This window comes from Filicampus tigris, chromosome 14, assembly GCF_054856515.1.
Source record: "Filicampus tigris isolate MCC_2025a chromosome 14, RoL_Ftig_1.0, whole genome shotgun sequence".
Classification (NCBI taxonomy): Eukaryota; Metazoa; Chordata; class Actinopteri; order Syngnathiformes; family Syngnathidae; genus Filicampus; species Filicampus tigris.
The window spans coordinates 12,007,549-12,032,747 of record NC_141230.1 but is presented as its reverse complement, the minus strand read 5'-3'; the positions used below and the strand labels follow the sequence as shown (position 1 = coordinate 12,032,747).

At 40.3% G+C, this 25,199-nt stretch overlaps 1 long non-coding RNA gene across 1 annotated transcript; it reads right to left on the bottom strand.

The window, feature by feature from the left end:
- Positions 1-761: 761 nt before the first annotated feature.
- LOC147136379 (uncharacterized) lies at positions 762-24,314 on the bottom strand. The gene is made up of 3 exons (XR_015089450.1): positions 24,133-24,314; positions 1,401-1,540; positions 762-995 (listed from the first exon to the last, which is right to left on the bottom strand). It is a non-coding gene; the product is annotated as an uncharacterized LOC147136379 (long non-coding RNA).
- Positions 24,315-25,199: the final 885 nt, after the last annotated feature.

Genomic DNA, 25,199 nt, shown 5'->3' with positions numbered 1-25,199 from the left:
GTTATTACTGTATGTTTTTGTAAAATACAATACTGTTGACTACTATTTTTCTAGTATTTTTCTTCTAAAAAAACAAGAAAACAAAAAAAACAAAAAAAACCACAAGAATAGAAATTTCTCTTGGTGTTTTTTGAGGCGCTGGAACAGATTAATGGCCTTGCCATTAATTTCAACAGGAAAAGATGATTTGAGATAGAAGTGTTCTGAGTTAAGAGTGTGGTCACAAACAAATGTAACTTGTACATCAAGGCACCAAAATATTGCAATATATTACAATATTTAAGGACATTATCATGAGCAAAAAAAGACATTTCAATAATGTCACAAGTCATGCAAGAATTTTAACATTCACTTTTTTTTCATGAAAATCTGCAATTCTACAACGAGCAATTCTGTTAAAGTGCTTAGAGAGTGACATTATTTTTTTGCTAATAACAAATCATGAGTTTGTGGTTTACTACATTCGGGTGACAGAAGAAAGGACAGTAAGAGCAAGCCCTATAAATTCTCTGCTACGCGGCCCCTCTATTTTTTCCATATGTAGCTTTTCCCACTATAGAAATAAATGTGTGGTAAATCGATGGCAAGCTCAGTTCCGTCTACAAAAAGGCAGGCAATCAATTGTGGCTCTGTTGATCCCACGGAGTAAGGAATTCCTTTGTACGCTATGTGCGTGCGTGTTTCTCAAGAAGTGGACTCCGGATTGGTTTATCTGACCCGTCACCTTTGCAGTAGAAGGACAGGAACCGGTACAAGAGACACTGTTGTTTTCTCTTTCCTGCAGCAGCTGATTATGAAGAACTTGGTGCAACTCCAACTTGGGATGCATTATCTTGACTGAATGCTTCCACCTGCTTCCTGCCAGCAGTTGATTGCAACCTCCCGAGCAAAATCTTCAGGCCAAAAGCAGGTTTGGCTTGTGATGCTCGCGAGGAGAGTGTTTTGGAATGTGTGTCCTCGCAGCTTTGCGCTTCCTGGCCCTTAGATGTCATATTCTTGAATGGAAAACAAAGGGAGAGGTGTGTATATGGGGCATCTCTTGAATACGCAGCCTCCATTGGGGTGTATTTCATAACGGCAAATGTTCAAGACATTTGAAAAATGGCAGGTGGGAATAAGAAATAAAAATACGGAATATGGATCAGTGTCTTTCACCCTTGTATGACCTCCGAGCAAAACCTGCTGCCTCAAGTTGACATGGAAACGACACATTGAGCATGACGAGCAAATTCTCCCAAGCAACAAAAATAATTCTTAAAAATATCAGAGCATCTCTGTTAACGGCATTATCGAAGGTGATGATATTTGTTAACAAATAAAAGTTGTCACATCATAGTTGGCCTTATTTAAATAATTTTGCCCGACCACCGAATTTCTCCACCCATGAGTTGGCAGCTTACCAGGTGAAGAAATTGTGGCCGCACTCCATGGAACCACAATGATGTCAAAGTCATAAAGCTGCAGTGTTGTTGAGGATCTGAGTCGAGATTCAAACTCTGGAGGACCTCTTGACTGTGAGGCAGATCCATTGTTTCACTTGCTGGGGTGAAAAAAATGGCATGTGGTTGCCGTATGCACAGAGAATGAAGAAGAAGGAAAAAAAAAAAGGATGAATCACCACTATGCACCACAAATATGTAAATTGGAACACGCAGTCCTTGATCAAGGCTTGAATCAACAAATGCTTGCTCTGCGACATTATGACTTGCACAATTTTAATCACCTTAGTTACATGAAATGGGCAAAATGGTGGCTCAGAGTATAACACGGTCTATAATCCTGTAAACTAACCATCACTCACCACAATAACAAACACGTCATTACTCTGACTGACAGCGTCCATCGAAAACGAGTATTATTTTCTTTGTACTGTTGACAGAATTCTTGGCACATCCTTTGTACTGGATCTCGTTGGATTATGCAAAGCCGACCTCATTTTGTGACCTCTTGGCGCACTGTATATACAAGCAAATTGTTTTATTACCTTGATAGGTATCAATATTGGACTTTTTCTTCGTGCCCCTCACGCTTGTACTTTTCTTTGTCATGACAATGACCGCAGCTTATTTCAGAGGCCACCACACAACAACTATTTCCTGCAAAAGGCCTCGAGGGGACCATTGCAGCCTTTCACGGTCATGAGTTAGCAGGAGGAGGACACTTCACTCACTTGACAAGGCCGGGCCGTGGGAGCACAGCACCGGTGACATTTCCAACGGAGATACACGGCCCACCATTTCAGGTGATTTCATTCCTGAGCAAAGCTTCATTTCTTGACTTCATAAAAATTGAAATCCGCCAGATTAGACTTAATATTTCGTTGATGCAAAGGAGATTGCTGGATGAAAAGAAAAACCTAGCCGGATTTAATATTTTCTCGCAACATGCACATTCTCATGGACTGCAGGGGCTTGGTTTATGAAAACAGCGAGCTCAGCTCTATGAAATTATTATTACAGGTCAGATGGAGACATGTTTTAATCTACTTTATTTATATCTTCTCTTATATTTATGCAGTTAAACCTGTGCACCACGGTATCTCTGCTTGTTTTCGTGTACTTTATAACCTACGAAACTAGTGCACATGCTATAAATAAATTCGACATGTCAAAAATAAAAGATTTCATCTGTTGAATGGGTATCTTTAAGATGGAAGTGAAACAAGAAAGTGGCAAAGGATGTTGTTAAGAGATGTTCATTGAAGGAAAATGCTCGGTGCAGAGGTTGTGGGTTCGAATCCAGGCTCTGGCCTGCCAGTGTGGAGTTGTATGTTCACCCCGTGGCTATGTGCGTTTTCTCTGAGTACTCCGGTTTCCTCGCACATTCCAAAAGCATGCGTGCTAGGTGAATTGAAGACTCGGAAATTGTCCGTGGGCGTGCATGCGAGCGTGAATAGTTGTTTGTCTATTTGAGCCTTGCGATTGGCTGACAACCAGTTCAGACAACCAATGAGAATGGTCTCCAGCACCCCTGTGACTCGAGTGAGGATGAGAGCTTCAGAGGATGAATGAATGATTGAATGAAGGAAAATCAATGTTTATATTATTTTTTACATGTTGACGGTCACCAACTTTTTTTCGTTGATTGGTTCGTGGTAGTAAACGGGTTACTGACATATATTCACGATCGGGGCGGGGCTTGATTTGGAAGATGTTTGGGGAGCTGGCTTGTATTCTACATGGAGGCGTATAAATGTTTTTGTCTGCAGCCCCATGCCAAATGGCCGCCGACCGGTGATTGGGAACCGATGTTATAATTGATTCATGTCTTTACTCAATACATCTAAATATGAAAGATCTGAAAGATTGGTTTCTTCAAAATAGATCAGAATACAGACAGAAATAATCATAATAATAATAATATTAATCATAATACTATAACCTTTTAAAAAGTTGAAAAGAACATTGAAAAAATGGCTAATGTTTTCAATAACATTGTATGTGACATTTATAGCCAACAGATTCAACAAATCATAAAAATCACTCATATTTTACATGAGTTTCAGGTGCCATAGTTTCATAAATCAATGCGCATTGTAAAATACAAAAACACAAGCAAAGCAAAAAGAAAAGCAAAATGCATCCATGAATTGCAATACCATATGGCGTAAGTTTATCACGTGAATCCAGATGCCATAAAGCCCCCAATGTTGCACAAGTCACCACCGGAATTCCTCTCCCTTTGGATCCAAACTCATGACCACCATTGTCACTGTTTTCTGAGAAAATACTACAGTAAAACTTGACGACATCCTCTATGTTGCTTATCCTTATACGGGCAGCAAACGGCTCCTCTGATATCATTCCTTCACCTCCAATCGTAAAAATGTGACTTCATTCCCATAATATCACGACCCTTGTCTGGAAATGAAATATGTTACTTTTTATCCAGGAAAACTCAAAAAAGTTCCTCAAAATATGCCGCTTTAATTAAAAAAAAAACATGACTTTTTATCTTGAAATTAAACACAGGAAAAAAAATATATAAAATCTACACTTTAATCTTGAAAATGTACACCATTTTAATCAGGAAAATGTAAGACTTCATTCTCATAATATTAGAACTTAATTCTCAAACCACCGAACAAGTTCTTCCTCAAAAATGTATCACTTTATTCTTGAAAATATACAACAATACGTACAACAAAAAACTTTTTTTTTTCTAAAAAGAAAAAACAAATTCCGATTTTATTTTAACTTTAATCTAAAACACACAACATTTTTCTTGGAAATTTTGGCGTACTTTAATATTTTAAAATGATGAATTAAAAAAATATACAACTTTAACTAAAAAAAAAAAAAAAAAAAAATCTTTTATACACAACTTTATTCTTGCAATATTAAATAAAAATCTATCTATCACTATCATATAGTGACAGGCACAACAATGTAATGCTCTTTCACCAGATGGCAGAAGGGGCCTAATTAAACTGTGTCTCCACTTTTTATGACATTTTTGTTTGGTTGTCTGCCACGAGATTTTCTTAAAATATAAATATGTGAGTTGGCTCACTAAAGGTTGGAAATCACCGTGTTAGACAATTGTCAAAATAAATAAAGCATGAGAATTTTCATTGGAAATCAGGTTATGGCGAATACTACAGAGTGCACTTTTAAGCAAGTGAGCTTGAGACAGAATTATTCAAACTCTGAATGGCGAGGTTTTGGGAGCAATTCATCAGGCGCGCTAAGGCATTTTTCATGTAAAATCTATTAGGCACTAAAAGAAATAAAGAGGGAATCATATATTTCATCTGAGCATGTGGTCCAGGTTTGCCTCTTGACCCTGTCTGGTGTTTCCAACAGCTGTCGGACCCACTGTGGAGAGCGCTAAAGCGCAGAGGAGGATCAACAAATTCCCTCAACTCCCCGTCTGGAGTGAAGAGCAGTTTGGGATTTTGCTTGCTGCATAAGTGCACGTCCAAAAATTGGAATCGTCTCTCATGCAGAAAAGCATTAATGTCATCTCCACGCTGGAAAAGACCCACACAGTAACTCTCGTTGACATTTTGTCTTTACGAACGTGGGGTTAAACGCCTTCCTGATGAGAGTCGACAAGAGCGCTTCTCCAGGAAGGAAGGGAGTGCGCCAACCCGTACTGCCATGCAGTGAATGATGCAAAGGCTGCTTTTATCCGGCAACAGAGATGCTTGTCAGAGCGCTGATGAACGGCAATGAAAATGATTTATGCTCTTAAGTGTACCAATCTGTTAGAGAAATCTAAATCAATCATGTCTTGGCTTCCACTTGGTGTTCCGAGTCATTAGAAAAATGGCATGTCAATGTAGGCTCGGTCGGATATTCAAATAAACATTTTACTGTTAGCAACGGAGTAGGAATATAGTGGCGATTAGCTGGAACCTAAGCTACTATTCAATGACTTTATAGCACTCATATACTTTTCTTTTATTTTTTAACAAAACGCCAAAACTATTTTGCAATTTAAGAAACGCTAAAGACCAAATGCCAGAACGAACATGGTGCCCCCCTACAGCTGTATCACGTAATTTACTTGTGGTAAATAAAAGAACCAAGTGATGTCCTCTTTTCCATGAACATGTCCTAATATATCTGAGATTTAACAAACAAACATACAAAAATAAAATCAACCTAGATTTCATTACCTCAGTCGGCATGCATTTTTGCAATGCTTGTGTTTCACTTCTTAATCATTGCATGCTTTGCCAGTGATTGGTCAGTCACTCATCTGTCACTATTATACACTATCGTCAAGCACTAACCCCTGCACCAGTCATTGTTGGTCAGTCATGTGTCAGTTTTGACACACTAATTTAGTAATTATGGGTCACTCACTCTTCACTGTCCAATCCATCCATCCGTCCATCCATCCATTTTCGGAACCGCTCATCCTCGCTAGGGTCCCATCGCAGACTTTATTGGCCAATTTACATGTCAAATGATTGCATGCACCTGCAAGGATTACTCTCAGCGCAAGTCAACTTGTTTACTTGATCACTGAACAGCGAGTTAAAAAAAAAAAAAATGAAAAAAGATAACGGATCAACGATACGATCAGAAGATGGAACAATGTATCCAATATATACAAACAACTTGTTAATTTACTGTATAGTCGACCCTCGCTATCCGCAGGGGGATTGGGATGGTGCGGCCCACTAATAGCCAAAATTTTCACATTATTGATCCCCGTTGAAATGCATTGTGATAAAAAAAAAAAAAAAAATGAAACCCTAAAAATACTCCCAAAAACACTGATGAACATTCGATGCATTCAACAGGATCGTGTTTGCTGTAATGTCTTATTTTAAACATCCCATCAATGATGTCATCAATCGGCATATTATGGCATTACAACCAATCACCGATTTTGCATAAAAAGCCCCAAATCTGTCAACCCCATCAGAACTGTGTAAAGTCTATGCCCCACCATTGTCAGATGCCCATTACGAGCGAACATACCACCTATTTGATATTAGGACTTTACTTTCAAATCAGACAATCATGTGGTCTTAATTCAGTAACATCTACGTGGTTGTACTTAAATCGTCAATTATAAACCTCGACAGCGACTTGATGTTATCAGGGGGAAAATGTCCACAACCTGCAGCTCCCCTGCTTAAGCGACATTTTTGGAAGACACACACCCTGACCTTGGGTCGCCCTACCAGCAATTAGCCTCCCACAGAGAATGGGCGGAAGTCAGAGCAGTGGAGTGATGGGTTACAGCCCTCTTGAGACGAGTGGACCGAGCAGACAGCACTCCCGGGTTTTATTGCGGGGCACTGCGCTTTAAGTGTTTTCGTTTAGCCTTTAGCATCCCTTTGAGGCATTTTCCAACTCTTTTATTCCTTCTTTTCTGTCGGTTGGCAGTGTAAAAGGCTAATATTGACTTTGCAGATGCTTTTTTTGTTGAACACTTGAGGCTTTAGTGGACGTTGGCCTCTTTTGAGTGGCCCAGCAGTGGATCCTGGCAGAGAGCCCAGTGTGCGTCAATGGACATCGAGCTCATCACGGGGACGAGGTGGGGAGCGGAAAAGGTTATCCTACAGAGCGAGACGGAGCCAGGGAGATCCTGTATATTTTTGGGTCAAAGTGCATGCATAACCAAATTCCTGCGAAGTTATGATATCATCCATCATGCTATCTGTGAAAGACAAATAAAAGAGATCTCAGGGATTAATTTGGCTTCTAACTTGTAACAGCATGAGGAAAGTACAGTACACAAGGAACATATAGAGGGATGGAACTGGGAGGAGAAAAATATGGATCACGATTGAAAATCCTCACCAACACCCAACTAATCTCTTCGGAGCAATACGCCAGTGTTGATTCCCAGGATGGGCGTTCCCTCACTGGATTACGTAAAGTCAGCACTAGAGGATGGAGGTGGTTCATCAGGGTGTCGTTTTCCTGACTGCGGTCATTCATTACTCAAAAGAGATACAATGGACGTACGATGCAGAAAATCTTGATTTATAGCTCTCAGTCGCCTGCCAAGTGTTAAATGGATGGACCGACGATTGATAAAATTCTCATCCGTCTGCTCGACGTGAGCTTAGCTTGGCCACAAATGCTGTAAATGAGGGGAGAGTGAGTGACCCCGCAGTGTCCAAAGGTGAACCCATTTGCCAACGGGAACAAAGAAAGCTCATTAATTAGCAGATTATAGCTGGCCTGTTTAATCTGTACAAAAACACCATAATTCACATACCAGACCAATTCTTGGACAGGAACAATGACTTCACTGTCGTCAATGCTGGTTGCCCGGCAACCTGTCTCATAGGCCAAGTAAAGAATTAAGAAGCATTTGACTTCTTTAAAATTACAGGTACTATTTTTTTTTTTTTGTAGTTTTTTTTTTTGCAATAAACAATAATACAGTATACATGGTGACGACTCTGCACTGGGTGCGAGAGAGAATGAGTATGCTTCTATAATATGCACAACAAAGTATGTGAACACTTTCGAATTATGTGGCTTTCTGCGTAATTTGGTCCTAAAATGTGATCTAATATTCATCGAATCAAGACATTAGGCAAACACTTTTGACACCATTTAAACCTGTACAGGGTCACAGGAGCCAATCCCATCCGACTTCGGGTGAAATTGTGGATAATTCCTCGTTACAAAAACTGTGTGAGTTCAGCGATATTCTTGGGCTGCCTGGTGTGAATCGCTTACTTGCGGTCATGTCACAGCATGGCTGAGGTGAGGATTTTGTCCTGTTGTAGTCTCCATCTTCTGTTCTGTTGGCTTCAATTGGCAGACAGATTGTCCTAAATTATCATGAAAAAGGTCCCGATAAACATTTTTCCATCCATGATAGCGATGCGTCCAGGCCTTGAGGTGGCCGAGTAGACTCAAATCATGATGACCCCTTCACGATATACTTCACAGTTGATGATTTTTTTCATTGTGCTGGACTTTGATTTTCTCCATCCATAACATTGTGTTCCTTCCAAACAACTCAATGGCCAACTTTCCTCTGTCCACACAATAATTTGCAGTAACACTGTGTAACAGTAACTCTTTTGCAAACTTCAAAACTGAAGCAATGCTTTTCATAAAGACAGGTTTAATAAAGTATATTTTGAAATACAAAGGGAGCTACGAATCTTGCTACGGGATTAATAACGTAAAATAAGAGAGGTGCCTAGGGCTGCCGCGTGATTAATAAAGTTTTAATTTAAGATAATATACAATTGCTTCCTAGCTAGTTACAGGATTAATAAACACATCTATCTATTTTTTTTTGTTTAAAGAAGACAGGCTATCTATGGGATTAGGAAGAGATGACAGCTAACTAGCTAGCTATGCAATCAATTAATAAGTCAAATGTATTTATGAAACAGCTGTTGTTGTAAAAGATCAATTAAATGTGTTTGCATAAAACATTAGGAATGAAATCAGCTATAAATAAATACACAATAAAAAAAACCAAAAAACATCTCATGCCCGGTTCAAAGCCAAAGAATAACAACGTGAAATTTTATTGAGGGAGGCCGGTTTTAATCAAGACCATATACGCATGTATCTATCAGTCATGTAAATGAAGATAAGTTAGCCAAAACGTGGGTGTAGCTCCATAAAATGTTTTTGAAGTCGTATATTTCCAAAGGCATCTGTTTCTGGCCTGTTTAGTAACACGTGTCATGCAGCATTGGCAGAACATGGCTATTCTCTGTCTCTGCTGTGTCTGCACCTCACCCATAACAAGAGAATAATCAAGAGCACAACACAATCTGGCACGGCACGTGTGGATTTATTTTGTTAAGGTCTTTTGACAGTCACTAAATTGTACTTGTGCATTCCAACACAATTGAGACACTCATGGATCCCTGGCAGGAATTCTCCTTCACTGACTGTCTGCTTTCTTGGGGAGGTGAGGATGAGTTCAACCACGCCATTGAGAATTGTGTTTACTAGTTCATTAGGATAATTATTTAATAATACAGGATTAACGATTTACACTATATAATGTGTAAAGACTGTTTACAGACATGTTATTGTAATTTAATGATTTTTTTTTTTTGGAGGCGGTACTGGTACTTTGCACTCTTTGTTAATATAATAAATACCAGATGGAAAAGGGAATTTAGTTTCCATCCAAGCCAAGTTATCATCATTTTGTCTTTGTTTCCAGGTGGATTTACAGATATGGTGGCATTTTTATGAGAAAAATGAATAACGGTGTGGCATACCACCATACGAGAGAATGTACAGTGCCGCCTTTCACTGTCTGGCCTCTCAATATTTTACTTAGAATTTCTCTTGTGAAATTATACAAAAGTGCCCATAACAAATAGTTTTCGTATTTATATGTAATTAATTATATAACTTTACCATTGAAATACATCCACATAGCTATCGGACAGTACAGAACATAACTTGTTGCTATGCAGAATTCACAGGGCACAATCTAGTGTGCCACCATCCATCCATTGTTTTATAGAGTTTGGTTGTTTACTTGTTTAATTTCACACCTGATGGTTGGGCAGGTGTGCGACAGACCCCACTATTTGTATAACAGATATTTAAAAACACACATTTCTACGATATTTTAAAAAAAAAATTTTAATAGTTGTGTGTTTGAAAACATGAGTTGTTGTTGTTTGAGTTTGGACATGTCCCGTCAATGCGTCATCGCCGTTTTTTTTTTTCTTACCAGGAATTCAAGATGCTTTCACAATAGTCTTTATCCTTCACATCATTTTCTAAATTAAAACATAAAGAAAAATGTAATGTATCACTGGAATGAACGAGATTACTGTAATGTCTTATTTTGCGGATCTGATCAATAGCCTCATTGATTGATCGGCAAATTATCACATTACAACCGATCACCGGTTTTGCATAAAAATGCAAAATATCTGCTGATCGGATCCAGTCGATACGATCTGTAAAATTTAATTCAACTTAAAATAAAAACAACAAATGTAGCTTTTCCCACCGCAGCGGCATCTGTTGTATCAGTTGCAGCATTATAACTAATGCAGATATAGATTTGGCTGCAATCCAAAAAGTTAGTGATGTCAGGGGAGTGCAGGTGTGGGGGTCACAGGAGTGTCCCTCATCAGTCATTCCTGAGGTGCACATCATGTCCAGATGTTCCTGCACGTAGGCTCCATACCACCTTTCTTCGGCTCCACTGCGAATGTGACTCCTCGAGAATGCAGAGTACAGAGTTCACCGTCAGTTAGTTAGAAGTCAACACACCGTTCCGATCCATAAATATACAATCTCCATAATAAGTCCTCGGCGAGGCCGTCATCGATGTTGTGAAAAGTCAGCCTTGACCTCCACACCGGAGTCAGTTTGAGTTATTTGAGCACTTCTAACTTTTATTTGGACTTTTATTAAGTCATCCCAGCAGAGCATCGCAACAGTAACGCTGGTCTACGATCTAAACTTTCAGCATGACAATCATATCAATTCGTCTGAACCTGATGCCGGAGGGAGTAAAAGACAAGTTTGCACAAAACTGCTAACCACTATTTTACTTGGCAAGTCCCAAGTGTCAAATCTTAGTTAGCATGTTATGACAACAACAACTAAATCCTGAAACCCAAACTGCCACCTTCCTTATCTCAATTAAACATTTATCCCTCCGTCTATTTGCTGTAGCGTTTGTCCTCTTTAGGCTTGCAGGTAAACTGGAGGCAAGAAACAGAGTACGTCTGTGCTGGTTGTCAGCCAATCGCAGGTCTTTTTTTGTCAAAAATGTAATGCTGACGCAGTATGGAAACCACAAAAAAAAATGTGTTTTGGCTTAGTCACGTTTAAAAAAAAATAAAATAAAACATGATGATTTCTAATACTGTTTAGCTCATAATAGTATTCAATCTTTTCAGACAAAAATGCTAAACTTTGTTTGGACTTTTGCATAATAATGCAAGAGAACAAGTTAGTAAGATAGGCGACTTCCCCCCAAAAAAGGCACAAGCTGTGGCTTGAAAAAATGTTGTTATTCCATCCCATTTGTTGCATGCATTTCATATTCACTACAGAGTAACGATTCACTTACAAAATAAATACAGTACATAGAGTGATTGCCATGCCGACCATTCCAGTGCATAGCCTGCCACTCGGCCAAAATCACCAATGACACTAATGAGGACAAGTGCAATTTCATATAAAACAACCACAGGTCGAGTGAAGTGGCATTTATGAGAATATGAAAAGAATAAGAATTTACAGTGATGTTCACACTGTTACTCACCCTGTATATCATGAGCCACTTTCCTTTTTGGCTCTTTTACAAAGCAGCCAAAGGGGTTGCATGGAAACGCTGAAGCTGATTAATTATTCACGTAAATGAGGCCACCTGATGATTTTACAGCGCGGTTTGAAAAGAGCTAAAACTGCCGTGTCACCCGCTGGCACCACATGCACGGCACTTGCCCCGACACACATGATGATGTGCTGGCAGCACATTTTACTGCATGGAAAACCTACGTATACCATCTGCGCAACACAAGTTTTGAATCACGAATAAATAATTTGCAAGAAAATCTTTGGGTGAGATCTGCGTTTGCATTTAGTAGGCCGCCTACTCAGCACTATTTACACCAATATAATCCTCATTGTGGGAAATAGTCTAGGGGCAAAATAGGGTCTTTTTATTAAGACGGTGGATTAAAAGCGGAAACTAATCAAACCGTGTGCTGAGTAAGGCCACCTGCTCTTTCTTGTGAGTGACTTTAATACTTCCATTCATGTGTGCAAGTTTCCACCAGTGGTGGAAAGTGAGGAAGTACATGTACTTTGTATTTACTTGAGTATTTATTTGAGTACTAGCGAGAAAAACTGAACCATTCGGCACACTTTGCATGGGACAAGACACCCTTATCATTATTTTTTTTCTATTTGCAATTAATTTTGCATTGACGATTTAAAGGCCCGTGTGTGTATTTGCGTGCTTGCCCAATTTTAAAGCCCTCCCACTTAAGGTAATATCCAATCCAATCACTGTTGTGCATCACCCACACACAGCCGTAACTGTGTGCTGGTAAAAGAGCATCTCACTGAAGCAGAAAAAAGTAAAATATGTGCAGCACTAACGAAAGAGTTTAGAGACAGAAGTTTCAAGAAGCACCATTTTAATTGAATTCTCCGGTGCGGATTAATTTCGTTTCGCTGCTGGAGTGAAAACCGTTGACCGAAACGTTACCGTCTGCAAATGTTACTTAAACCATGCAGAATACTCAAAAAGAAACACACGCAATATGACCAAGCATCTCCAGCATAAGCACTCTGATACAATGTAACGCTTTATGGACACACGACAGTCGAAAATGTAACACCAGCGAAAAAAGTTGAGAAAAGTAAAAAGTGAAGGAAAGTAAAAAGCACTATATCTGTATATCCCCGTCGGTACAGCGTGTGACTACTTCTTCCACCTCCAGTTTCCACCCTCTCAAATCTAATGTTTCCAGTTTTGTGGCCGGGTGTGGATAAGGATCGATGCATGCGTGTATCCTGATATGGATGCCCCCCCCCCCCCCGACCCCCTCCCACCCCAGCCCTTTGGCTGGCCCAGGTGATGGATGACAACTGGAAGCCGTGGAGCTGTAGTTTACTCTGTTGGAGCAGCTACCACACTGTTCCTGATGACGGATGTTTAAGAGCGTGTGTGTGCAGATAATGTCTGTAGAGAATGAGTGACGTCTTGCCTGTGTTTGCGTGTGTGCCGCGTTCCAGACGTTAACTTGGCATTATTGATTACAAGGTGACTAGCTAGTGAGCAGAAGCTATTTAATACCGTAGCAAAATGGGGTGAAACACACCGACACACACACACCTATCTTAAATATGTGTTTTTTCGACCCCCTCATCGCTCGTCTAGAATTACAGGAGCATGCACCAAGTGTAAGGTCAGGAAGGAGAGCCTAGTTTGGGTTGCAGCCTTTTGCTGTCCCGCTACGACCTCAATGAAAATAATCATCCATCAGTCTACAGGTAAGAGAAACACACCGAAAGAGCTCGAACAAAAGAGGATTCTGGACAAAAGCAGAACGTTATTTCGAGATTATTCATGGGGGAGGCGAAAAATTTAAAGGATTTCGAGACTAGGAGTTCACATTTCAGATGTAAAGCCATTTCACACTTTGAAGTCGGGGATTTAAAATGATCCTCTCAGTGCCCTTGTGAGGGTTAACGTCAGTATTTAAGTGCACTTCACTGTCTGAGAGGAGCAATGTTAGGAGTCTAAGAAGTGATACTTAAAGAGGGAAATCAACCCAAACACATTTTTTTTCAAGAATATGTTCCCAGCAGACCCACTAGTTGAAAGACGGCATTCTGATTAATATTGCGTTTGTTGAATATGAGTTAAGCATCATAATCCACCCGTTTTTAGCCATCTCAGGGGGCGGCCATTTCATCATTTCTGTCGACGAAAAATGACATCACAACTGCTCAGGGCTCAGGTAACGACCAGTCACGGCTGACCTGTTTTCTGAAGCTGAGCCGTGATTGGACGTTACCTGAGCCCTGAACAGTTGTGAGATGACTAAAAACAGTGGTTTAACTCTTATTCCACAAACGCAATATTTACAGAATGCCTTGTTTCAACTACTGGGCCTGCATAGAACATATTCTTGAAATAAAATATGTTTGGGTTGACTTCGCCTTGAAATGAATTACCTTTTAAAGTCATTTTTTTGTGGTCCGCTAAGGCCAAATGTGTGCCTTTGAGAGCACTGCAGCTTTGACCTTTTACCTTTGACCAGTGTGTAATTAGCCCATTCACAACTTCGCATTTGAGAATTTAAAGAAATTCTCTCACTTTTACACCAAGTTAAGTGGAATTTAGAGATCATTAGAAAAGATTCCCTTTGACCAACAGTAAAGTGAACACATAATCCTATTTTGTTTTATTTTCTTTAATGCTACGTCCCTGGGCTGAACGATGACCTAGTGGTAAGCACGTTTGCCTCACAGTTCTGAGGTTCACGTTAAAATCTTGGCTCGATGTTCGCCGTGTGTTTACATAGGTTTTCTCGGGTACTCCGGTTTCCTCGTACACTTCAAAATAGTGCATGTTAACTTCAGTGAAGAGCGTAAATTGACCAAAGGCCCGAAGGTGAATATGAGTTGCTCTATGTGCGCCAAGCAATTCGGCTGGCGAGCAGCTGCGGTGTGCCGAAAGACCTTTTCCACGGCCAGCATGCTCAAGAGGCACCGTCAAATCCGTACTGGAGGGAAGCCATCTCGTTGCCATGTGTGTGGCAAATGCTTCAATCGGTCTGGCCCTCCTCTCACCCAAAGTAAGCTGAAATAGGCTCGAGTTCACCCATAACCTCAATAAGGACAGACGTTACTGAAAATGAATGGATGGCTGAAAGATGTCTGTATATTTTAGCACTTAATGCTAGTTTTATTAGCTTGTTTTTCATATGTGGGCTAGTTGGTAGTCGAGTGGTTCACATAGGGATGCTCGACCCGCTAGCATGGGCTCGACTCCCACTCTTTGCTTTGTTCACAATAGTCGCTTTCACACTGCCTGTCGAAAGTGTCTTCTCAGTTTTCCGGTTTCAGAGGTAGCGCCAGACCCGCGATGGCGTCTGTGTAAATGTGAGTCGTGGAAAGCTGTGACAGGGGTGTGAAGTTTGACACTCGCTTTTATCGCCCAGTTATGTTGAAAGATAGGGTCACTGTCCGACATCTGCTTTACACATCACACTCGATTCTGGCACTGACATCATCATACAACAATTGAACAGATGGCGGGCTGCCAAGTTGCTGTTTGAAAGTGTTTTGGCGTTTTATATGAAATGTGAATAAATGCTTTTCAACTGGAGTCTCTTTCACATCACTTTTTCCAGGCTTTTTGAGTCAAAGAGGGTATGGCCAAGCACCCAATTCAAGGGTGGAGTCCACCTATCACGCAAAGTCAGTTGCGATAGACAAAAGCAACAGGATATGCAGTATAGAAAATATATAAATGAACTACAGGCATTGTTAAATTTAGTCCCGCTATTGCTGCAGCAATGGTGAAAGGGTTACTCATATAGGACAATAACGTTTTTATCTTAATCTTGATTTTGAACCGCAAACATTTAAAACCGGATCTGGCTTGGGTTTCCATCTTAGGGTGCATGCGTCATAGCAGCGTCACACAACATAAGCCACCAATGGGTACAACAAAGAAGAAGAATATAACGACAAACAAAGGACAACAATGGAGATGGATAACTGTTGACCGTTCAATGGAAGTGCAGAATTGTATAGTCTCACTCATAAAATACAGTCCCGTTGAAATTTATACTCTGACGGCTAAGGATATGAAAGTGGATCAGGTACTTTGGTACCTGCACAAACTCCCATCCAGCCTTTGTATGTACCGGTACTGCTTCTTCTGTTTAGGGGGACCTAAAGTCTATACCTGCTGACTTCAGGTGAAAGGCCTCTGCACTTTGGACTAGTCAGTCAATGCCAGTCAATCACAGGGCACAGACAGAAAAACCACATCAACTCGCATTCACACTGCCACTGAGTGGGAATTGAAACCAGGCTGCCTGCATCAGTACATCAGCGACCTACCCCCATCCAGAAGAAGAAGAAGAAGAGGAAGAAGAAGAAGTAGAAGTAGGAGAAGTAACAGTGAGACATTTCTTGGCTTTAGTTCCCAGAGCGGTTTATTTGAACAGTTTTTGTTTTCCTTAAACATCACAAGCCCCAGTAGCATTTCGGTCCGTCAGTTAAGTCCACCAGTTAGACTGTCAGAAGTCTGTTGGTCCGTCGTCGTCAGTTCGTAGGCAACGTGCGTTCTGAAATTTGCTTGTGGTCAGTAATAATAATTTCAAAACAAGCATAATACATTGATAATGGATTCAATATTTGAATCTTAATCTGCATTAATACTGTTGCTGTTGTTCTTGTGTTGTCTTTTGGAGCACATAGTGTGATGTTGCTACCAAGCAGTGGGAAGTCATAGGGTTGTTTGGCTGAGTCCTACATCTGCTTTAAGGTAAATAAGACGTCCCAACCTCTTAACAAAACACGACCAACTTGATGAATTGGTACGGACAAACATCAGAGCTTTTGAGATTGTTCATTGCCTCATCATGTGAAGAGACAACAGTTCAGAAAGTAGCAAAACATAGGACTGTACATTGTCACTGGACACTTTTATACAGTACGTCATCCTCCCACACTGCTAAATTAGCAGGAAGCGGTAACCGCAGATATATTTAGTAGCATACAAAAAAAAAGTGTGGTCAGTGGCCACATGCACGCCATGGGCTGCCAGTTGCCCATCCCTGATGTAAATGAATTATATTATACTTCCTGGTGAGTATATTGGTTTTATTCTTCAGAAAAAAAGACACATTTGCATACTATATGTAGATGACTATATTGTAGTTATCAAAAAAGAGGACAGCTACCCCACCCCAAATGGGTGGGTGGGTGCCTGTACCACAGCTGTCTTAGATCAAATGCATATCATATCTTGGATCACAGGGTGATTGTGAATGGGGCATTGAGTGGGAATCGTTCCCGAAAAAAAAGCAAAATTAGGCAGCTACCACTACACCAACAATCGCCCAAAAACCAAGTCAAATATTTTCCTATAGCCCCCGTGCTGTGATTCTTCCAGAGAAGCTCCTGCTCACCCGCCAACATAATGAGCACATTGATGGATGCCCAATTGCTGTACCATGCGACCATGCGAGAAAATGGGACTTAAACAGAGAACACAAGATCCACCGCAGAGGATAACAACTGACTCGGGCAGCTGAATCTCAAAAAGGTCCCGAAAAGTTGATTCATCCAGACAAATGAAGACATCTGGTCACCTGGAGTCTATTGGATCGGTTGCATCTCAATTAAGCAAAACACTGGAGCAATCTATTTCTCTCTCCCCCCCACCATCTTCAAATATTTTCATCTTCAAGTGTGTTGTCCCATGGCTCGGTGCTAATCACGATATTAGCTGTTCAAAGTGACCTGTACGGCTGGGTTAATCCTACATCTTTCTGCTATTTGCGAACAATGAAATAGCTGCAGCTGTGACAACACTGACAACTGAAGGCAAATAAAGCTGGTAATTGATATGCGGCGGAGACTCAACACCACGGTGGGGGTGACAAGCGGACAGCGAAGCACAAACAGCCCAGTTCAGCTTCTGGAAATCTATTCATAACCAAAAAGGGCTTGAGGGGGAATACAGCTCTTGGCGTGTTTTCATTCGGTCAATTGTGCGGGTGAACGCTGAGACGAGGTGTCACACGGCCACACATTAGGGTGTGTTGCCCCCTCGGCTTCCCTCCCAACATTAGCCCTTCCACGCCCTCTCCACCCGGAAATGTCAGCTTCCTCCCCCCATTCATCTCGCGCTGATTTGTTTTATTTCTCAGGAGCTGTTTTACAAACTCATTTGTCAAGCCCTGTGAAACGGTGCCTAGCAAAACAGCGAAGAGGAAACTCTCTTTGGTGGGCCGAAACGGATCAGAGGAACATCAGAGCCGTGTAAACGACTGGAGCCAAGGCGACAGGCAGGTCTTTTTGGTCTCAGAACGTAAAGCAGACGGTCAAACTTAGTTCAACACGTACACGTGTGTGTGTGTTCGGGTAGGTTCTCCGAAAGCCTGCTCGTTGTCAAATTCAACATGTATCACATCATTTTAACAAGAGTGAAAGCTCAAGGAAGAAGTTTCAGTTTCCGTTTCAGGGCTGCTACGAAGAGCAAGATGAGCACCAATTGTTCGTTGAATGACATAGTTTCATTTTTGCCTCAGGGTGTTCATTTTCCTGTGAGAGAAAACACCCAGTAAGGTGATACTGGTCCAAACTGTCAAGTCCTCCTATTCACAACCAAAAGTGAAAGCCAACAATCATTGCCAAGAGCATCCTCTCCTTAATGCTCTCTCGCCTGTTTCCTCTTTGTGGCCATCCGCTTCTTCCTTTACAATCATGCCAGGTTACTGTGGTTCAATAATAAATAATACAGTACAGTATATTGTATGTGGGGCTTTAATTAAAACCCGATATAGGATCACAATCTTTCCATTGCAGCTGTCGGTTGATGTGCGGTACTTCATCACTTGGCGTGCGACCAAGAGTTGCCAACTGTATTTTTTTTTTTTTTTTTTCGGTTTACTTCAGTTACTTTTGGCTGCATCGCTCTGTGTGTGGTTGGCCAAGGATGCCTGGGAACTATTACAAATTGCAACAAAAAAGCCAAAATGTCTCTCCTTTAGAAGAAATATATGTACAGACTTTTTCTAATCGGACATGTGGTGAATGTATTCTTGTGAAAGGCTTCTGCTTAATCAAAACCTGCTTAGGATTGGATTTCACAAGAAAAGTGCTTCCCGGGAAGTGTGATGAATGTGTCGTCTCTTGCAAAAAGGCGAAATACTTCCAAAGCAAGATGTTTATGAAGTTTATTAAAACGGGTTCATGCATCCAGTTTTTCTCTGAATGAACAAAAGTGAATTTTCTGCACCCCCCCCCCCCATCACCACACACACACGCACTTAAATTCCAGAGTGTGACCCCAGACTTGAACCAAGGAGAACATTTGTCTGTGTTAGACTTAATCGCAGACCAAATAGCTCTTGAAGTCGAAAGGTTGATGGTGTTTTCGTCACTTCAGGAAAACATATCAATCTTTCTCTGGAGAATAAAAAATAAAGCATTGTCGTTCTATCATAATGTCAATGTAGACAAATATGATAACATTACTTTATCGCAGGCTCAGCGCTACACCAGGGCTTGGCCGAGCTATAGCCTTGTAAGAAATCTGTGAAGCCCCAGTCACGCCCCTCCAACTTTGTATATTACATTTTTAAATATTTTGTATTAATTTAATATAGTATAAAAAGCTCAAAAACATTGGGAGGTTCACAAGTAGCCATTCTGTTCCAATCCAATTCCCACTTCGTGTTTATGCTGCACATGTATACTCCAATCCAAGTAACATTTTTAAGAAAAATATGGCTTAAAATAGATGGCCTGGATATATGAATGGTTGTTTGTCTCAATATGTGACTGACTGGTAACCAGTTCAGTGAATATTATGCCTTTTGCCCAAAGTCAACTGGAACTGGCTCCAACTTACCATGACCCTGAACAGCGAAATGGATGCTTTAAAAGTCAGACAAAATCTCATCACACAAGACCTCTGTATCTCATTCCGTGAAAAGAAAACTATGTGCTACTTTTGTGATAGGTATTCCAAAAAAATGGCCTAGCCTCGCCAAGAAGTGCTGACAGAATAATGCACAATAGTACTGGATACAACACTCACAAGCCAAGACTAGCCACTAGCATTAGCCGCTAACTAGCAGTGGCTATTTATTTTAATCTTGCAAAAGCTTACTGTATCTCAGTTCAGTAAAGATTTACTCTCCGCTCTATTTCTTTTTCTTCTCTTTGTCTTATTGTGCCTTTTTGCTACACATATTCTTAAAAATGTTGAGACAAAAAGAGTGTGCAATGGAAGCACGTGAGCTGCCTACGTACGAGGCTACGAGCCAAAACCAGACACTAACAGTAGCTGGCGCTGACTTTTATTATACCCTCCCCTTTCATCATTAACAGGTTGAAGAACGTTTGATTTTCATGTAGCCTACGATTAATATAGCAACATCTTTTGAAATGTAACAGTTACTGTAAAATTATTGGAAGGGATTATTTCTGCTAATTTATTTGATAAAATATAGACATAATACAATACCCTTCAAAGAAGATGATATTATTATTATCGTCATCATCATCATCTCTACATTTGATATGCTTTCTACATAATCTTTTTTTTGTTGTTGTTGTATTTTTCTTTCTTTATTTTATAATTTCTTCAGCTTTAAGCATGCACACTGCTTAATTAAAACAACAAGAATGCCTCGCTACGGTAATCTTTAAAGCAGTTGCCCCCTTGTTTCCTTTGTTTGACACTTTTCAGATGTTTTATCATCTTCATTGACACCAGCCGAGCTGATGATGAGTTCACGGTGTCCGACCAAACGCTGGATGAATGGGGAAGTGTGTAGTCTAAACACTGGGTCGGCAGCTTTGGCAAGAAATGTGAAATGAATCAGCACCCCTGTGTCGAAACCTTTAACGCTCAGGTGGGTCCATCCATGCTACAGTTACATTTTGAAAATCTGGAAAACATTAAGAATTTTCGCACTCTCCAAAGAGTCACGGGATGGTTTTATGAGGTCTTGAACTCCCCTATGAAATGGTTGAGGATCAGAGAAAACAGCAGGAATCCTTACTCAAAAAGTGAGGGTTGTCTTTGGAACACAATGTGTCTGTTTTGACTGGAGATGGGAGCATTGTCCACAGGGGATGCACTTTTACTACGCCTATAGTCGCAGCAGAGGTTATAAAGTATTTTGGTGCTGACTGTTACTGTCACTCTTACTTTGGTACTGTGACTGTTATACTGAACAAAAATATAAACTCAACTTTTGTATTTTCTCTAATTTTTCATGAGCTAAATTCAATGAGCTAAGCCTTTTTCTACATGCACAAAAGCCTATTTGTTTCAAATTTTGTGCACACATCTGTTTACATCTCTGTTCGTGAGCACTTCTCCTTTGCCAAGATCCACGTCACAAGAGTGGCATATCCAGATGCTGGTTAGACTGGTATAGTATAGCATAAAAAATGCTAGCTTTATGTTGCAGGTAATAAACGTATGCACTACATTAATGTATTAAATCTTCCAACCGTTGTCAAGATCTTTGGATTTGACCGTTCGGCATCCGCGGTGGCTGTTGCAGTTGCCACGGCCACCAGCAAGCAGTCAGCCGGTCCCAGGTTGTAAAGAAAGGGACTGGCGGCCTGCAGAGTTGTTGAGCAAAGGCATTCACTTACAAACGCAGGATAATTGAAAAGGTAAAGGGGAAAAAAACACTGTGAAGAGTAGAATGGAATTTCTTCTGTTGTGTTTGACTCTTTCAAACAGGAAGCTGCTTCAAATATTCTCTGCTAAGGGACATTAGAGGACAAGCAGGAGCACATACAGGCAAATTATTTTTTAAAGTCTTTCTGGACCAACATAAATGGTGGGTTTTATCAATAATGGGCTACCTAGCCCATTATTATTATTATTATTATTGTTATTATTATTATTATTATTATTATTATTATTATTATTATATTAAAAAAAACATTTTGCTTGTGCAAACTCGAAGATACAAATACATTTGGACAATTTAGCTGAATTTGAAACAACAATATTCCCAGTACTGTTTGCAGTAACTCTCAGTGCACATAGAGACAAACACTTACATTCAGACGTATTGGCACTTTAGAGTCTTTCATGAACTTAGCATGCATGTTTTTGGAATGTTAAAGAAAGCCAGAGTACCTGTACAAAAAGCCACGCAAGCACAGGGAGAACATGCAAACTGCACACAGGGAGGCCGAAACTGAGACCTGAGAAAACAGGGGCCTATCGACTTTGACGCAGACATTCTAACCATTAGGAAACCATTTCCAGGGGTCTTCAATCCTGTTCCTCGAGGGCCGGTGTCCTGCCTATTTTCACTCTCTCCCTGCTGCAACACACACCTGATTCAAATGGTCAAATAATCAGATAATCAGCAAGGTCTGCAGAAGCTGGATAACGATCCTGACCATTTGAATCAGGTGTGTGTTGCAGCAGGGAGCGATGGAAAACAGACAGAATGCCGGCCCTCATGGAACAGGATTGAAGACCCCTGATTTATACAATATTTTTTGGTGTGTCTTGAATACTTCTCTATAAATTTGTCTTTTATATGTATCGACTATACACACGTTTTTTTCTCACTTACACAGCCAGTATACAGAATCAATACACTAACATTGTCTGTGTATTTGTCAATAAGAAATAAGAATTGCATTCACAATGTCAACTGAATTATGTATAAATCAAAGAGGCAGAACACATGTACATGGCACCACAGGGAACAGTTTTGACACAACTCTTCGAAAACACATTAGATTGGTACCCCAGAGGGTATTTTGCCTGTCTCAAGCAGATAATATAGTGTGCATGCACCCCTGGTTCTCAAAGACCCATGAAGTATTGTTAAATAATTCTTAAGGTTCATTTTTCAACACTTTTGCTTTGTTTAAATACGCTGCGACTACCTAAAAGCTGTGATTCTAGACCTACCCATCAAATTTATAAGTAAAAAAAAAAAAAAAAATCTAACCTTAAACTTCATTTAAAATTGTGTAACCCACTAACCCAAATAATCTAGACTAGGGGTGTCAAACTCATTTTTGTCTCAGGCAGTTGTGACTCTGCACCCATTTAAATGTATCATCGCCTCATATTACTACATAATGTATTGAAATTGATGGAAAACTAGCTCTGAAATCAGAAGCCATTAAAAAAAAATAATCGTTTGTTATTACTCTATTTTAAAAGAGAGATGAAAAAAATAATAATAAGAAGAAAAAATGTTCATTATTAAAAGCAAAGACAATATGCAATTTTGATGTAGCAAGAATCATGAAGTAAACATGCAAAACATAATTTGCCTTCGTGAGCCACATAAAATGATGTGGCATGCCGAATCTGGCCCCCAGCCTTGCATTTGACACCTGGGCTCCAGACCCTTTACAAATTATGATTTATAAACAAAAATAATTTACATTTATTTCAATGTATTTTATTTTAAGTGAAGTGGATTGAAGACTGTCATTAAAAAAGAAGAAAAAAATCTTGGATATCAATAATTTATGGTAATTTAGATTCATTGTAGTGGGTGAAGTGTGGCTTTTCATCAGATTTGAATTATTTGATCCAGTTGTGTTTTTTTTAAATAGATATATTTTCTTTCACACTGAACATCCGTCCAATATATGTGCCTCACTTCGCTCCTGTACATATACCAAACCCAGACATTCTTTATTTATTTTTCAAAACCTCCTTATGAGATTCTTTCCCAAGTCTTCGTAATTAATCCAAGAGTTTTTAATTTGCTTGAAGTGGGAACAAAGCGAGACTTAAAGTCTGGATTTGCGCCAGCAACAATAAATAAATTACAGCTTCACATCTATGCGCTTGCCTGTGTTAACCTAAAACACAGATGCTTTAAATTACCCCACACTGTTTCATCGTTCATACACACTATCAGTGAGCCGTGAAGCCACAGTCCATTAATGGGTTTCATCCCCGGCCAATTAACCTCTACCGTTAAATCTTGCCCAAACAGACAGGCCCATTACGAATGTCATTAAAGTATATGAAGTAGCTGCTACATAAAATATCTATAGGTTGAATTTCAGTGTCCCGTGTTTGGCTGAGTCCAAAAAGCCAGTCGCCTGGAAAAATGGATTAAAATAATATTCGTGCACACAGACCTTTCTTCAGTGATTTCACACATAACTGTGTAGTCTTATTTTCACACGAAAGCCTCTCGCCATCTGCCTGCATAAGCAGTAAAAATAGTACAATTACAAGTCCTGCTGGGTTGGAAAACAACATTTACATACAAGCAAGCATTAGAATGAACTGTCCCTAATGGAACTCTCCTCTACCTAGTTATGCATTGCCATAGTAAAGAAAGCTGGAAGAAACATTAGATTGACCGAATTTGCCCCCAAATGGAATGGGTTCTTTCTTAATCTCATGCTACTCTTGTCCTCCAATTCTGTTTCAAACTGTGGGTCTCGAAAAAAAAACACAAGAGCAAAAACATACCTTAGTTGATTATGCTTTGAAGAGGTGCTGCTTTTCTCTCCTCTAAGCAAATGACTTAGCTAGTGTTGAAAAATAGCAGTTCTCAGGGTTCACCAGCAATCCCCCCCAAATCAAGGAGGACTCCATGCAGGCACTTGAATAGGATTTTTTTGGTTCAATTCAGAAAGTCTGGACGAATGCAATCTGAGTCACATTTCCAGCTGAATCAAAACGTTAAATTACAATTCGTCACCGCTATTTTCTGACTGTAAATGTAATCCGTTTTCATCCGCTTTTCTTTCTCCTTTCCATTCTCCTTCTCCGTGCCTCCCCCCAAACCCACACTATACCTTGCAGTCCTTAGTGAAGTATACATATACAGTAGTTAGCAGAAGCAGAGCTGGGCATTTTACTAAAAATTATTATCCATTATCAAGTGTGGGTACCCTTCCGTCATCCGTCCTTTTTTCCGGGGGGAAAATAATAAGTACCCATCTATAGGCTAGTCCGACTAAACTTTCACTGTTTAGTGTGAGCATCAATATTTAATGAATTAGAATTCATACACGTACAATTTTATTTAGAGAAAACTGAAGACATAATGATGCACACCAACAAACAAGGTCACTTGAACGAAGCGAAAGCAAAGGCTTTCATGTGTGAGGGTGAATCAGCGTGCATGAAACAAAAAGAACGGCTTGCCTTGAAGAAGCTGAGGCATGAGGTCAAAGCAGCAGGCGGTGTCTGGTCTGGGGGGGGGGGAAATATCACATGGGCTGAGGGGGTGAGGAAGTGCTGACCTTCACACAGTAGGAGCACTGGAAGGCCAGGAGGGCATCACAGGGAGGAAAGACAGCGTAAGACAGCGTAAGAAAGGCATTGCCGACACTTCGCTTACAGGCCGCATCCTCGACACAAGACCACCGCTTGTGCTAACAGCTGCTGGAGAGGTCGGCAACGCACCAAGAAGCCGCTGAGCACATTTTTTTGAAAACACCTCAGAGGCTTCAAAGAGGACGGTGTTTGTGTAAATTAGTCCCCCTTGAAGTCATTCCAAAAGAGGAATATGTGATGACAGCCATAGAATA